At 36.6% G+C, this 17,554-nt stretch overlaps 1 long non-coding RNA gene across 1 annotated transcript; it reads right to left on the bottom strand.

The window, feature by feature from the left end:
- Positions 1–4,581: 4,581 nt before the first annotated feature.
- Positions 4,582–6,651, bottom strand: LOC114049645. Its single transcript, XR_003569892.1, has 3 exons — positions 6,563–6,651; positions 5,662–5,754; positions 4,582–4,706 (listed from the first exon to the last, which is right to left on the bottom strand). It is a non-coding gene; the product is annotated as an uncharacterized LOC114049645 (long non-coding RNA).
- Between the last annotated feature and the right edge of the window lie 10,903 nt (positions 6,652–17,554).

Genomic DNA, 17,554 nt, shown 5'->3' with positions numbered 1-17,554 from the left:
AAAATGCGTAAAACTATTGGAGAGCTATCTACTAAGAGACACAAAACACTTGTATAGATTCAATTAAAAAATGCTTCTTAAAGAAATAAAAAAAAACCAACTTAAATAACTGGAGGAATATTTAGTACTCATGGCTGGACCATGTCAATATAACACAAATGCCAGTATTACTAAAATTAATTAACAATTTTAATGCTATACCATTCAAACTAGCAAAGGAATATTTTTTGGAACTCCACAAAATAATAAGAAAAGTCATTAGGTGAAATAAGAGGTCTAGAATATCAAGGTAAATAATTAAAAAAAGTAGGGATGAAGAAGAGTACCTTCAGATCTAAAACTATTTTATAAATAACAGTAATTATAACCATTTAGCATTGTTTAAAAAATAAAGTTGATCAATGGAAAAGACTAGACAATGGATAATCAGTAGCAATGGAGCTCAATACACTAATGTTTAATAAATTCCAAAATATGAGTTATATAGGAAAGAACTTCCTATTTGATAAAAACTGCTGGGAAAACTGGAAAGCAGTCTGGCAGAAATCAGGCTTAGAACAACATTTTATTCCATATTCTTCAATAGATCTGAAATGTTTATGCAACCAGGATATTAAAGATTATACCATAAAAAATTAGAAGAGAAGCAAGTCATATACCTTTCATAGCTATGGGTAGTAGATGAATTTTTAACCAAATAATCTCTTGTTTGGAGAAATTACAATTATAGAACTGACGACTTAAGATACATGAAACTGAAAAACTTCTGCACAAACAAAATTCATCTATGTAGAATAAGAAGAGATGTAATCAATTGGGAAAAAAATTTTTGAATCAAATTTCTCAAATAAGGATTTGGTATCCTAGATATATGGACAGCTAAGATTAATAATAATAATAGCTAGCATTAATATAACCTTTTAAGGTTTGTAACATGTTTTACAAATGTTTTCTTATTTTTATCTACCTGGGAGGTAGATACTATTGTTAGTCTCATTTTGCAAATGAAGAAACAGAGATAGAGGTTAAGCAATTTGCCCAGGGTCACATATCTAATAAGTCTGAGGCAAGATTAGAGCTCAGTCTTCCTGATTCTGGGTTCAGCTCTCTGTCCACTGCACCACCTAGCTACCTTTGTATTTGTGTGTATATGGGTATATGTGTATGTGTGTGTGTGTGTGTGTGTGTGTGTGTACACATACACACACAGACATTAATACATACATGCATACCTACATAATATTTATGACCAAAAGCCATTCCCCATTAGAAAGGTGATCAAAGTATATAACAAAAGTTTTCAAAAGAAGAATGACAAATTATTAAGAATCATTTGAAAGAATGCTCCAAATCAATAATAATAAGAAAAATGCAAATCACAACAACCCTAAGGTTTCACCTCACACCCAACAAACTGGCAAAGATGAAAAAAAGATGAGAATAGTCAATATTGGAGTGGTTGTGGGTATATTCTAGCATATTGTTGATGAAACTGTGAATCAGTTGTTAAACCATTTTAGAAATCAGTCTGAAATTGCACAAAAATGACTAAAAGGTCTATACCTTTTGACTCAGAGGTTCTATTGTTAGACATACTCCAAGGAGGTCATTGATAAGAAGTTCTCATATATACTAAAATATTTATAGTAGTTCTTTTTGTGACAGGGAAGAACTGGAAGCAAAGTAGATGCTCATTGTGGTACATGCACAAAATGGAATATTACTGTTTTAAGTAATGAAAAAATATGGTAAATACAAAGAAGCATGGAAAGAGTTACATGATCTGATGAAGAGTGAAGTAAGTAGAGCCAAGAAAACAACATACATAATCACAACAATGTAAATGGGAAGGGAGAAACAAAAAACAGTCAAAAGTAAACGTTTTAATATTACATAGATCGAACCTGGCTCGAAGGAAGAGACAACCCCACCCATCCCTTTGCAGAGGTGGGAGATCCACAGGTGTGTTCCACTGCATATATTTTCAGGTTTTTTTTTCATATTGATCAGCTTCATTGAGTTTTTTTCTTCTTTTTCTTTTATTTTTCTTCACCATTTGTTATATGAGATGGTTCTCTAAGTAGGGAAAGAGGGAGAGACACTGGAAGAAATTCTAGTGACATATAAAAAAAAGATATCAATAAAAATTTATTTTTAAATGAAATTTTAAAATGTCTCTACTCAAAGACAAGTTGAGAGAGGTCTACAGGAATGTTTCTTTTCTCTTAGTTTATTAGGGAAAAAATGAAGAATTCCTAGAAAAGATGGAAAAAATGATAAAACAAGGAAATTACAAAGTAAAAGACCTCAAGAAAGCAGTGGGAAACCTAAATTAGCACTAATTGCTTTGGATGAGAAGGGGACAAAGCATGTGAAATAGAGGAGGAAGGGAAGGGTACAAAACTCTGAAATATTGGCGCTCCAAAGATCTAATACTCCAATTAATTATCGACATTCCAAATGTCCAACAAATTTGTGTTCTCATCAGTGTGGTGAAGCTTCAACACATACATATCTCTTCATACTGTGTGAATTTTGTCACATCTTCCTATAGACCTGCCACAGTTCTCTTAACATGTTGAAGTCAAAGGATTGTCCGTAGTTTATTTTTTGTTACCACTCTTATAAAAAGAAATAAAGAGCTACTCATAACTAAAACGTGTTTGATGGTTATTAGTCTGACAGAAAAAAAGAGGAATATGAAATAGGGGTACAATCAGCAGATAATTTTGAAATATCATAATGATATTTAATTTTTAGAACAATAATAATAACTACCATTTTATAGCACTTTAAGAGTTACAAAGTGTTTTGCTCACAGAAACACTATGAGGTAGGCAGTACAAGTATTATTGTGCCCATTATATAGATGATGAAACTACAGCTCAGAGTAGTTACATGACTTGCCAATATCACACAGCTAGCAAGCTTTAGAACTGGGATTCAAAGCTGGGTCTCGTCTTCTCATACTGGGTCTCATGCATCTTCTCTTAGTAGGCAAGCAAGAGGAGAAAAAATGTAATTTTCAATTTAATTAAAAAAGATTACTGAGTGCCTATGTACCAGCCACTCTGCCAGGCACTGGCAATACAAAGGCAAAAGTGAAATGGTCCCTTGCCCTCAAGGAGTTTACATTCTGGGGGGGTGGGGTGGCAAATGATATATACATATGCACAGGGGGCAACTAATATACAATATATACAGCAAATAAGAAGTAATTTCAGGGGAGAAGAACTAGTAACTGGGGCAATGGGATCAAGCAAGCTTCTTTGTGTGTGTGTGTGTGTGTGTGTGTGTGTGTGTGTGTGTGTGTATGTGGCAGTTGGGGTTAAGTGACTTGCCCAGAATCTCATAGCTAGTGAATGTTATGTGTCTGAGGCTGGATTTGAACTCAGGTCCTCCTGAATCCAAGGCCAGTGCTCTACCCACTGCGCCAACTAACTGTTCCTCAAGCAAGCTTCTTGTAGGAGGTGGTACCTGAGCCATGCTTTGAAGGAAGTTAGGGATTCTAATAGGTGAAGGTGAAGAGACAAGGCATTCCCAGCATGGGGTGGGGGGTATCCTATGCAAAAGCAAAGAGGCATGAGATGCAACATTATGTACATGGAATAACAAGAAAGCCAGTTTAGCTGAATTGTAGAGTGCTTAAATGTGAATAATGTCTAATCAGTCAAAGATGCTTTAAGTTCTAGACACAATAGTCTGTATTTTACCCTAGAGGGAATGGGGAGCTATTATTTCTTGAGCAGTGGAGTGATGTGGCCATTATGGACCTGTGCTTTAGGAATATAAATTTGGCAAATGTATAAAAGATACATTGGTAAGATCAGGGGAGGAAGAGTAGGCAGGGAGACCAATTAGGAAATTATTGTAATGGTCCAGGTGAGAGGTGATAAGGGACTGAATGGTGGTGGCTATGTTCATGAAGAGAAAAGGATAGGTGTTTGAGACAAAGAGGTAGAATCAATAGGTCTTGGCAGTCAACTGGATATGAGGGATGAAGAAGAGTGAAGAATTAGGGAGGATTCTAAGGTCATGAACCAGAGTGATTAAAAGAATGATGGTATTCTCATCAAAAACAGAGAACTTAGGAAAAGGGGTAGATTTTGAAGGGATATTGGATACAATACTATGAAATATTAGTGTAGCACATGCTCTGGGATCACTCTTTCAACTCCCTTTGGATCCACTCCAGGTAAATCCTGAGTAGTTATGGGTTAGTTTTCTAGTCAGTGGTGTGCTTCCTCCATGATTATCAGTTAAGATCAGCCAGACAGATTTAATTAGGTTGTTTGTACATATTTAGAAGTGGTTGTTAACTATGGTGGTATAGAAAGAACAGTCAGTATGAAAATCCAGCCCTTAAAAGTTGGGGACACATCCTTCTACAACTACGTATCTGGTCTGTGAGAAAGTGGGCTCAAGTGTAGAAATGTATATTGCAAAGGAGTAACTCACAGCAACTAGAAGTTTTTTTCTTCCCTTTGTGTAGCACTCATGAAGTTCCCCTTGGGTATGCTCTAGTTTTCTTCTTGGCTACTTGTACAGTCTTGAAGCTACCTTTGCTTCAGAATACCTAGTTTCTCCTCAGCTCCCAATGTAGAAACCAAAACATGGCTGCCAGTCATTGCTGTTCTTTGGGATGCTGCTAGGATGCAGATGAGAAGTCCAAAACCTCCAACCTTTGAAGTTCACAAGGTCATTCTCTGGTCAAAGCAAGGTGTAGAGAAGACAAATCCTTTTTCTCTTCTCCTGAAGCCCTCTAGAAGAATTTGCATATATTTGTTTTACCCTCCAAAGTGTCAGAGCTCTTCTGTTCTGACTCTGGAGAGTCAGAATAGAGATGTGTATATCCAACCTTTTAACTGTCTATTTCCATAAGAGTGATTAACCAGCTAGGTGGTATAATGGTGAGAGTTCTGATCACTTCTTTTTTCCCCTCACCCCAAACCCCATCAAGTGATCCTTCTAAGGGATTTGGCTCTTCTAAGCTGCCAAACAGCTGAGTACTTGGGTGTGAACTGGCTTGTTATGTTATAGAAGAACCATAGGGTATGACAGGGCATACATTATTTTAATACCTTTGCTTGATTGAATCAGTAGAGAGTTCTCACCTGCTAAAAGAATGAAGGGCTAGATAGTTTGTTAGTTACTTCAAGTGGGGTCCAGTGATTGATTGACTCAATCGATCCCTACCTTTATCTTAGGCAAGAGCTCAAAACTAAGCTAAACTTCAAATATCATAATATTGAACTCAAACTGACTATTGATTTGCAATTTAGGCCTTTTCATTGCTAAAAGGCATAAGGATGAGAATGGGGAGGAAGAAAGGAGGGCTTGAGAGAGACATTTTGTCACTGATTCAAAGAAAGCATAATGCATATTTGAATTTACCGAGATATACATTCTCTTCCTTTCACACTGGGTAAAAAAAAGTACAATACATAGTCACATATATGATTTCTGACAAGTTTTCCCCATAGGCATCAATTGTCTTCCAGGGTGTGTACCTGAACATATTGATTTATGTGTCTCTGTGTGTAGGACTGGTTCCAACGTGTTTTTGTCTTTCCTAAAGTATGAGGCACAAAACTAGACACAGAAATCCACTTGATCTTGGCACTGGAAAGGACCTTGAAGTTTACCTATTCCAACACATACCTGAAAAATCAACTCCTCTAATGTATCATATGCAGGTGATTCTTCAGTCATTGTCTCAAGACCTCCAGTTGTGGTTGGTGGACCCCAGAAAATCTGCCAAGAGAGCCCATTACACTTTAGGATAACTGTGACTGTTAGAAAGATTTTTCCTTACATCAAAACAAAATTTTCCCTTTGCAACTTTCAACCAGTGTTCTTAGTTCTTCCCTTTCTGAACAAACAGAATAACTATAATCTCTCTTTCATGTCACAGATCTTCAAATACTTGAAAACCACCATTATGGAGCTCATCCCCAACTCTGCTAAGATTGAATCAGCACTATTGGCACTTACATAAACTCAAATTGAACTTGCAGTCTCCTGAAACCTGCATGTCTTTTCACATGAATTGTTTTCTAGTTACATTTCTACAATTCTATTCTTGTGCAATTGTTTTTTAGTCCTAAGTGCAGTACTTTACATTTATTCCTATTAAATTTCATTTCCTTGGTTTCAATACTTGTTGCTCCTCTTACTTCCAACATAATTCTAACAAGTCCTTTTTGTTATACTCAGCATATTCTTAGCATCCATCAGAAGCTTAAGCTCTAGACCAGACTTGTACTTTTCTTCAAGGACCATGCCACACTTTTGAATTTATCTTGGTACCTACTCCTGCCTCCAGCTTTTGTACACATTCTTTTTGAAGGTGAACTTACTGATGAGTTCCCTGTACGGCCACATTGGTTACTTTAGAGTATCCCTTCCCCTCATATTCCCTTCCTCATTGGAATAATTTGTGGTTGTTTCATTATTGAGACCCTTCCCATTCCTCTATCTACCACCATTTTGACCAATTTAATGTATATCCCAGGAAAATTACACTTTCTCAATTAGGCGTATCAGATTGATATATAGCTACCTCAGTACTTCCTCAGAAGAGAACATATCATGATGTCTCTCTTCTCTTTATGGCCAGGAAAAAAACAGTCCTGCTTCAGATAAAAACTGTTGATCCTCCTTGTTATTCTGTGGAAACAGAGAAGCTGCTTTCTCTTCATCAGAAGCCTCTAGGAGAATTGCCACATACATATTTTTCCCTTCTAAAGGCTCAGAGATCTTCTGTTTTTCTCAACTGGTAAGCCAAAAAATAAAATTGTGTGTCTTCAACCTTTTTATTGTCTCTTCACATAAGAATGATGAACCAGCTAGGTGGTGTAGTGGTTAGAGTGCTGAACCTGGGGTCAGGAAGACCTGAGATCAAGTCTTGCCTTACACGTTTACTGGATGTGTGACCTCAAGAGAATTGCTAAGCTCCCACTTCATCTATAAAATGATAACAATAATTACAGCTCCTACAGAAGGGCTATTATTTTTAGCTCAAGTTCCTAGATGTTAACACTTCAAGTTTTCTTTCGAGTCAGGTGCAGGTAGAATAGATATGCCCTACCAGTTCTTTAGCTTCACCTCTGGTGATACGTTGATTAACTTCCAGGGGGAAGGCAAAGTCACCTGAAAAAGGGACCTCTTCTTCAATGTAAATTCTTTAGTTTGATGGCATACTAATCAGCAATGGGCTGGTAAATATTTAATAACTGGCTCTGAGGAAAAATGTATGATTGGCACACTTTTAAGTTTAACCTTCATTATTAAAATTTTCTCCATCACTTTCTCACTTCTAGGCAATCAACAAAACAATAAATCAATATCTGATTTGTAGGGTTTGCAAAGGCATAAGTTCACACTGACAATTTAACAGGTGGCTCTGAGGAGCTGCTTTGAGCTGTCTCCAGAACACCTCTGACCCACCTCCTCCCCTGCCCCACAGCTAATATCCCAGCTTCACCTCCACCAAGACTTCCAGTAACTTACCAGTGTGAGAGGTGGCCAGGCTGCTGTTCAGCTAGTTGGAGCAGCTGGCAAAGCTGCTTTCTGATATTCTATGTCTTTTTCTGGCTGCTCATCCTTGACTCTACTTCCAAGGCTACTTCTGATAACTTTTCAGGGTCTTAGGTATATACTTTATCAGGCCCTGGCTCAGGTGGTTCTTATTACATTGATTCATTTCCTCAGTAATCTATCTGATGCCCATTATAATTCCAGAAGATGCACCTTGAATTGTAACCATGTATCACTATTGCCTGCTCTACTCCAGCTGGGGAGGTGAGGAAGACAGAGGCAAGGTTCTACCTAGGATGAAGGTGATAAGTCCTCTTAGTCCATTCCTTGATATGTCAGTTTCTAGTCATAATATAATAATAATATTTGTTATTTTTTCAATGCTTCAGGGGATCCATGATAACATTCTTGTGGGAGCTCATTCTGCTTGTGCAGACAAAGCACAACCAAATCCATGTCTATATTCACCAGAGGGAGAGAGAAATTCTCTGTTCAATAAGTGGGACCTTCCCAACCAAGGGCTCAGGATGAGCAAAAGAAATTTTATTAATGCATATCTTTATAGTCTCAGATGCAAAAGCAAGGAATACATGGACCCAGATTCCCTGAGCAAAGGAATTAGCAGGGGCAGGGGATGGAGGATGGGGGTGGGGAGTGGGGCACAGCAGGTTTCCAAGAGAGCTGAAATTAACCTTTCTGAGGCAGTTCTCTTAGGAACCTCCTATTCCAATTGTTTCTTCTGAGTCAGATTTAAAAAGAAAACCATTCTCACTGAGTGGTGAGCTGAGGGTGTTGACTAGTTGTTGTTCAGTCGTGTCTGATGTTTTTGATCCCATTTGTTTTGTTTTGTTTTTGGCAAAGGTACTAGAGTGGTTTGCCATTTCCTTCTCCAGCTCATTTTTCAGATGAGGAAATTGAGGCAAACAGGGTTAAATGAGTTGCCCAGGATCACACAACTAGTAACTGTTTGAAGCTGGATTTGAACTCAGGTCTTCAGCCCTCCATCCACTGTACCACTTTGCTTGTTGTGTAGTTGATGGGAAAGAAGTCATACCTGAAAGAAAGAACAGGAAAAAAGAATGGTGCCACTCCTCATGAAAGGGTGGGAGCCAGCCAAGAGGATATAACGAGCCTTACTCACAAATCAAGCACTTTCTTCTACCCCTGCACAAATGTTAAACAGGGAAAAAGCAAAAAAGTCCCTTCCTTCAATGAGTTCATCCCCTATGAGGGGAAGAAGGGTCAGGAGAGAGGGGGCCAGTACGATGTGTACAGAAAAATAAATACAAGCTACATAAATAGTAAATGCAAAGTAGTTTTCAGGAGTACCTAATGCCTACAGCAGGGATGGGGAACCTGCTGCCTCTAGGCCACATGTGGCCCTCTAGGTCCTCAACTGTGGCCCTTTGATTGAATCCAAACTTCACAGAACAAATCCCCTTAATAAAAGGATTTGTTCTGCAAAACTTCAGTCAGCAGGCTGTACCCAAGGACCTAGGGGGCTACATGTGACCTCAAGGCTGAAGGTTCCCCACCCCTGGCCTAGAGGATCAAGAAAGGCTGTGTCTAGGAGGTATCTAGGACATATCAGCTGAGCAGAGCTTAGAAGAAATTAGAAGAATTTCAAGAGGCTAAATAAGTCATGGTATATAAGTGTGATGGAATACTATTGTGCTATAAGAAATGATAAGCAGGATGCTTTAGAAAAACCTAGAAAGACTTAAATGAACTGATGCAAATTGAAGTAAACAGAACAAAGAGAACGTTGTGCACAGTAACAACAATATTGTAAGATGGTCAACTGTGAATGACTTATTCTCAGTAATTCAGTGATCCAAGATAATTCCAAAGGACTCGAGATGAAAAATGCTATCCACTTCCAGAGAAACAACTGATGGGCTCTGAATGAAGATTGAAGCATACTTTTTTAAGCTTTATTTTTCTTGTTTTTTTTTCCTGTCTGTGTTTTCTTTCACAACATGACTAATATGGAATTAAATTTTGCATGACTACTAATGTATAACCTATATCATATTGTTTGCCTTCTTAAGAAGGGTCCAGGGAAGGAGGGAGAGAATTTGGAACTCAAAATTTTTAAAAATAAATGTTAAAAATTGTTTTTTTTTGCATATAATTGGAAAAAAATTTTTAAAAAGAATTTCAAGAGGAGAGGAAGAAAAGTTTTCCAGGTATGGGGAACAGCTTTTGCAAAGGAAGAAGATGTATAGAGAACAATAAATAGGCCAGTTTGGCTGAATCCGAGAGTAAGTGTTCACTTTCTCTTATGCATTCTGAAGATCCTCCACATCTGCTGGTAAAAGTCAATGTGTAAGGTAAGACTTGATCTCAGGTCTTCTTGACCCCAGGTTCAGCACTCTGAGGTCAGGGACTATAGGATTTTTTTTTCTTTAACATCCCCAGCCCTAGCATAGAACTTTGTAGTCATAATAAATGCTAAAGTGTTTTTAGTTTAATTATACTTAGGTGCTGTACTTCTGGATGGCATGAAGGAGGAAGAGAACTTAACTCTCCAAATAAACAGAACTTCTTTGGCCCAGCAAAGAGCTGGAGAATATTGAAAGTGTTGCCTGATTCTCTTCTCCTTCACTTCAATGTAAGATGCTGAAACTGGTTTATATTATTTTCTATTAAATAGAATTTGGAATAAGGTAAACCTGTCTTAACACCTTCCTCGGGGCTTTAGTTACAAAGTAACAGAATGCCATTCTAAGGTGGCACCATCTATGAAGTGGCCTCACCATATGAACTCTAGGGGTTCATATTATCACCATGGCCCTCTGCTGTCTTTGCCCTGTTCTCGTTGAGCTTAAAACTGAATATAGGGGCCCGAGGGTCCCATTCCCAAAAACATATGGGTGAACAAGGCAGTTATCTCAATGTAAGTACAATGGTAAGTAAGAAGGAGGAAAGAGAGAATGTCTCCATGGAAGTAAATGCTGACCAAGAAACATTATGGGGAAGTCTGTAGGAGGAGATTTTCCAAAAACCTTTCCCAGGGAAATTTTATTTCAGAATTACCTGAGGGTAAATAGTCTTTGCTGCCGTGTTTTGCTTTTAAGACCAAGTATTTAAGCCTAGGGTGCCAAATGGATAGAACTTTGATTCATCTCAGAGTGGTTGAGGCTCAACTACTAGACTTAGAAGATATAACATCTAGGCTTATAATCTAAACTTTCTCTTTCCAAAAACCATTTATTCTAGTAGTGTTCATGCATTCTAGGCCATGGAACTCTGAAAATTATTGCACTTGTCAGATGTTAAGTCATATGTCCTTCATCCAAGTTTCTTATAGTGATATAACACTAATTCTATTGGCACATATGAATTTCACTGTCACATAAAAATTGGCATCCCTTATAATACCACCCAAGGTTTGCCATAACCACCCAGAAATATACTGTCAGTCCTGTCATAGTTAATCAATTTTCAAGATCCCCAAGGTCTTTAGATACAATGACTTGTGGAAAATTAATAGATCTTTTGGATTATCCCATTTAACTTCATCAGAAAAACTGACCCCAAGATGCAAATTTGGTCTAATTATAATAATATTTCATATTTGAGGAGTGCCCCAAAGCAGTCTACAGATTTTATCTCTTAATTCTTAAAGCACCAAATGCATGATACATCTGGACTTATTCTTACAAATCTATATTCTTATAGATACATATATGCTTATCTATGTGTCTGCCATCGATCTATCATCTATCTCTCATTCTCTCTACCTTTCTATCATCTATCTATCATCTTTATTTCTATTTATCTATTCTTTCCTCTCTCCCCCCCAATGCCCATTTTTCACATGGGGGAAACTGAAGCACAGAAAAATTGTTAAGGAAAGCCTCCCACTATAAAATGGTAGGAGTGAGTTACAGAGCTCAGTAACATGCTTTTGAACCTCCATCTTATTTTCCCTCACTCAATTATGTGCTTATTCAAGGATATGACAGAGTCAGCTTGTTAAATTTCTATTCTGTGCACAGGCAACTGCTACAAATCAGAGCGTGATTTATTTTTTTTAATGTCTAGACAATAAATTTATAGAGAAAATGTTGACAGTGCAGATTAAAAGTGTGTCCTCGATACTTTTTTTGGGGGGGGGAGAGCTAGTGGTTAAACACTTGCCTTTGCTCTTATTTCTATGACTGTTCAGCTATTATTTAACATGCAAAATAGCTATGGAATTAAATATTGTTTTGTGAATTGAGTTCCTTTTTCATATATAAGGTGTATGACTAGCAATAGTGTGGAATAGGGGATAGAGAACTGGTCTTGGATTCAGGAAGACCTGGGTTCAAGTGTGACCTCTGACACATACTGGCTATGTTATTCTGAACATGAGTGCCTCAGGAAACTCACTCTGACCATAAATCAAAGAGCAGGTGCAGATCTATATTGGTTGAGAGAGTTCCCTATGCCAATAAAATCACTGGCCTAAGCCAGAAAGGGCTTAGAAATGTCTCTTGCATATTCAGAGTCAGACAGTACATAGAGAGCAGGAGTGGAATGTAGTAATAAATATAGGACCTACTTGGGGCTCAATGATACTGTACACCCCACAGAGTTCCATATCCATGTCTTACCTGGTCTGACAGGAAGATTTTGTGTTTTTTCCCCATTTACCCCCTTTCTCCCTTTTCTTTTTCTTCCTTCCTTTTTTTTTTTTTTTTTGGATTCTGGAATGATAGCACAAAAGACCCTTGTGTTATGGTCTCAATACTACTGTTTATACACTGTGACCCACTGAGCACTGCTTCCTTGGTTGGGGTTCTCCCATCATCTCCTAAAAAAAGAAAAAAAACAAATAGCCAGATTAAGGAAACAAGAATAGTAATACTCATTTACAATACTTGGGTCAGGAATTTGGAAACATGAGCCCAGCTAAAGCCTTCAGAGCCCTCATATCAAATGCTGTTATTTTTGGGTGGGTTGAAAATAAGGCTTGTCAAAGAGTGGACAAGGTGCCAGAGTGACTGTGTCAGGAAGCAGGAGCCCACTGGGGGTGGAGGAAACCTGTCAGGACAAGGGTCTTAGCTGTTGGAAGAGGGGCCATCAGCTGCTCAAACTCTCCTTGGAAGGTCTTCCAGTTGTCACTGGGAAAGGCTTTCCTCTCTGTTGCTATTAGGGTAGAGGAAGAGAATTCCATTTTTCCTTAGCCCATCTCTTGTTCCTGGAATGGAAAATGAGTTACTGTCATTTCCCTATAGGTTTGCTAATGAAGTTGGTGAGGAGCAGCCCAAAGTCCTTCAGAATCTCTCTGTGGAAGAGCCTTAAGTCAGACTCAACCGACCTCCCACAGGACTTGGCTTTTATTTAAAGAGGACATGTTATTTATGAGAGAAGAGCCGCCTCCCCCTCTTTGGGAAGGGTGCCGACTGGAGATATTTTTAAGCTCTGCCTGGAATAGGTGAAAGGGAACTCAGGCTTAATATATCACCCACAAGGCAGCACCCCAGCAGACAGCCCTGTAATCGAGTGTGAGTGTCAGGTCTCAGGCCCTGCCCATGTTTGGGAATGCAATTTAAATTCACACACACACACACACACACACACACACACACACACACACACAAACACACACACTGCATCACAGTAACACATATTTGAAAATTATTTGGGAGACCAAATGGTCTCCCTAGAATGGAAAACACCAAATTATGTGCTCTGGGTTAAAAATTATTAATGTTGAAGTCTTTTCCTGGACATATTGTAAGAAGAAAGAATCTTTATTGAGGTCAAAGCCTAGCATACTGGATTGAAAAAAAAAAATTCTAATCTTGGACCAACCAATTGCCCCTAGACTTCTGGATTTTACCTGTGATTTCATTGGTCTAGGGATCTTCTGATGAGGAAACTCTAGCAATGCAAGTATGCACCTCCTATGCAATTTATAGTCTTAGAGAGATGCCTAACGCAATAAGTTATGTAATTTACCCAGGGTCCTATAGTTAGAAGATGTCGGAAGTCAGACTCGAATCCAGGTCTTCCTGGCTATATGGCCCATTCTCTATCTTCCATACCCTATTGTCCCTTTACTTTAGAGAAGTCATTTAAAATATCTAACTTTCCTGTCTCAATCTTAAAAATGAGAATTGCAATGAAAGATATACCTCCTCCATGTAGTCTAGTGGCGCAAGTTTTTAAAATAAAAAAAATTATTTTTAAAAATATTAGATGAAGGAATAAAATATCTGTTTGAATTGTGGAGAAGAGACTATTTTTTTCTATTCAACAAATTGAATGAATTATTAGGGATAAGACAGATATGTTTGACTATATTAAAATAAAATTATATTACTAAAATAATATACCTAAAATTAAAAGTTTAAATTAAAAAATTAAAATTTTGTGACACATGTGATAGATAGAAACTTGACATCCAAAAAATATAAATTCCAGACTATAGTATAGTATAAAAACTAGAGTATAAACTATAGTATAAAGCAGTAATCATTAAAAAGCATTTGGTATCCATTTTTAAAATAGAAAAGTAGATCAGTGAAACATACTAGACAAGGAAGAATAGACATAATTGAACTCAATAACCCAGTGTTTGATAAACTCCAAAATATAAATTACTTAGGGAAGAATGCCATAGTTTTGAAGAAATGTTAGGAAAAGTAGAAAACCATCTGATAGAAATTAGGCTTGGACTAACATCTTATACCATATTCCATAATAAATTCAAAATGAATATGCAACTAGAATGTGAAAAATCATAGTATAAAAATTAGAAGAGAAGTAGATCATATATATACCTTTTCTAAAAATCTGTGATAGATTCTTATGCGAGAGACAATTATAAAAGATAAAATAGATCATTTTGATTACACAAAATTGAAAACCTTTTGCAAAAACAAAGTCAATGCATCTAAGAAGGAAAACAGTTGACTCAGAAAAAAATTTTGTACCAAATTTCTCATGTATATAAATAGAGACAATTAACAGAACTATACAAGACCAAAAGTCATTTCCCAATAGTAAGTGACAGAAGCAAATGAACAAACAGTTCTTAAGAGAACAAAAAGTACTCAGACATATGAAAGAATGCTCCAAATTACTAATAATAAGAGAAATGCAGGTCAAAACAATTCAGACCCAGTAAATTCATAAAAATTATAAAAGAAGGGAGCAGTCAATGCTGGAAGGGTTTTGAAAAGAAAGGGAAAATGCAGTTGTCAGAGATATGAATTAGGGTAGCCATTGTGGAAATAATTTTGGAATTGGGTAAATGAAGTGCCTAAAATGTCCATACTCTTTAACCTAGAGATTCTACTGGCAAGCATATACCCCTCAAAAAAGTCACTGACAAAAAGAAAGACTCTATATATTTATTACAGCACTTTTTTGTCACAGCAAAAAACTGAAAACAAAGTATATAACCATGATGTGGGGAATGGTTAACAAATTGGGGCAGGAGAGAAGGTCATGAAGGTAACGTAATATTACTGTAATTACTGTAAGAAATGACCAATAAGGGGCAGCTAGGTGGTGCAATGGATAAAGCACTGGCCTTGGAGTCAGGAAGACCTGAGTTCAAATCTGGTCTCAGATACTTGACACTTCCTAGCTGTGTGACCCTGGGCAAGTCACTTAACCCCGATTGCCTCACCAAAAAAAAAAAAAAAGAAAGAAAGGAAGAAAGAATCAAGACAACAAATACAGAAGTACAGAATGATTTACTTGTACAAACAAAGTTATGTATTCAGGGCCAAGAAAACAATAGAGACATAACTACAACAATGTAAAATGGAAAGAACAACCACAAAATAATAGAAAATAAATACTATGAAGTTACAAAGAACAAGTTTGGCCCAAAATAGATATATGAGGCAACATTTCCCCCCATTCCTTTGCAGAGGTAGAGGGTGGAGTGGAGGTCATGAATATAAAACAGCATATTGTCAGATTTTTCCCATATATTGATCAGTTTTGCTGAATTTTTTTCTCTTCCTTTTTTATTTTTTCTTTTTAGAATTCTTTTATTATAAGGGATAGTTGTCTGGGAGAAAGTGGGGTAGGATATAGAAAAAATTTAGGCAATGTAAAAACAAAAAGATAACAATACAATTTCATTGAAAATAAAATACATAAATAATTTTAAAGGTCATTATGAGAATTCCCAGGTCACAATGGATAAATGACATGAATTTTTTTTCTTTACTTTCTCTTTTTTTAAAATCAGTGCCTTTTGTTTTTCTATCACATCTCTATCTGAATATATTCCTTCGGAGCAGCTAAGTGGTGCAGTGGATAGAGCACCGACCCTGAAGTCAGGAGGACCTGAGTTCAAATCTGGCCTCAGACCAAACACTTGACACTTACTAGTTGTGTGACCGTGGGCAAGTCACTTAACCCCAATTGCCTCACAAAAAAGAAAAGAAAAAACAAAATATATATATATATATATTCCTTCTCCCTTCCCCTACTGATTAAGCCACCCCTTGTAACAAAGCTTAGAGAAGAGAAAAGAAGCAGAAACAGCCAATATAACCAAGCCTTTGTGACAGTATATTCTCTATTTCACACCTATAGTGCCCCACCTCTATCAATGATGGAAGGGAGGTACAAATTCTCAACTTTCCTCCAAGGACCAAACTTGTTAATAATAATTATATACTTGAAACATACAGTTTTCAAAAGAGAAACATAAATTTTAATAATAGCTGAACAATGCTAAACTTGACATATTCAAAGATAAAAATTAAAATGATCTTAAGGTAGAAACTGACATCCATCAAATTGGCAAAAATAATTTAAAACAATAAAAATTCAGTGCTTGCAAGGTTATGGTAGAATCAGTCCAGTTATTCATTGCTCATGGAATTGCAAACATCTAGATTCTTTCTGGAGAGCAATCTGGAAATACTCAGAAAAAGTTAAAAAAAAATCATAACCTATGACCCCAAAATTCCATTGTTGGGAATCTACTCTTTAAGGATATTTTTTTTAAAAGTCCTTTGTTTAAAGATTTTCATGGTTGTATCACATATAATAAAATAAACAGCATCAATGTCCAAAAATAGAGGAATGGTTAAATAAATTGTGTAACACCAAAATGATAGAATATTATAAAGTAATTGAGACCAATAAGTATGAAGAATACAAAGAAATCTGGAAAGATCTTTATGAAACAAGTTCTCAGCTATATGAAAGAATGTTCCAAATTACTAGTAATAAGAGAAACAGGTACATATGCAAAGTGTATAACAGAAACCACATAAAAGGAAGAGTGAATGAGAATCAATGAACAAAGATTACCAATTAGAAGTCATAGGGAGTGGCTGAAAAATTGCTGTGATACTTTATTTGCTGAAGTTAATTAGCATAAATGTTTTCCATTTGTAAGCCAACTAAAATAGGCTTCCAGTTCCTTATCTCTAGAACAAGAAATTTAGACTGAGTGATCACTAAGTATGTGACAAACTCTAACATCCTATGACTCTGTTATTCCAATAGGAACAAAAGTATTGTTGTTGTTGTTTTAATCAAATGTTTTATTATTTATTGTAAATGAGCCAAGAAGGAAATACATCCTTTATCAAAGTTACAGCAAAATGTTTTTGTTTATCCCATCAGCAATGAGATGGCACAGTGGATAGATTGCTGGGCCTAGACTCAGGAAGACCCGAGTTCAAATGGGACCTCATTCACTTACGAGTTTTGTCATCATGGGCAAGTCACCTAACCTCTGTCTGCCTCAGTCTCCTCAAGTTTAAAAGTGCATTATAATAATAATACCTACCTTCAAAGGTTGTTATGAGGATTAAATGAGATATTTATAAGATACTTAGCACAGTGCCTGGCATATAGTAGGCACTTAATAAATGCTTGTTTCTTTCACTTTTCAGTACATAGATATGATTGTCTTTATAAGGTCCTGTGAAAGCTCAAGTATGGAAGATTTTTTAAAAATGATAATTCTGATGTAGAATGCACAATCAAGATTATTGCAAAGGTAACCTTGATTAAATTCAACACTAAATGGAGGTTT

The sequence above is a fragment of the Vombatus ursinus genome, unplaced genomic scaffold (assembly GCF_900497805.2).
Source record: "Vombatus ursinus unplaced genomic scaffold, bare-nosed wombat genome assembly UNPS02014798.1, whole genome shotgun sequence".
NCBI classification, from domain to species: Eukaryota; Metazoa; Chordata; class Mammalia; order Diprotodontia; family Vombatidae; genus Vombatus; species Vombatus ursinus.
Note: the sequence above shows the minus strand (reverse complement) of the source record. Positions and strands in the feature narration are given on the sequence as shown.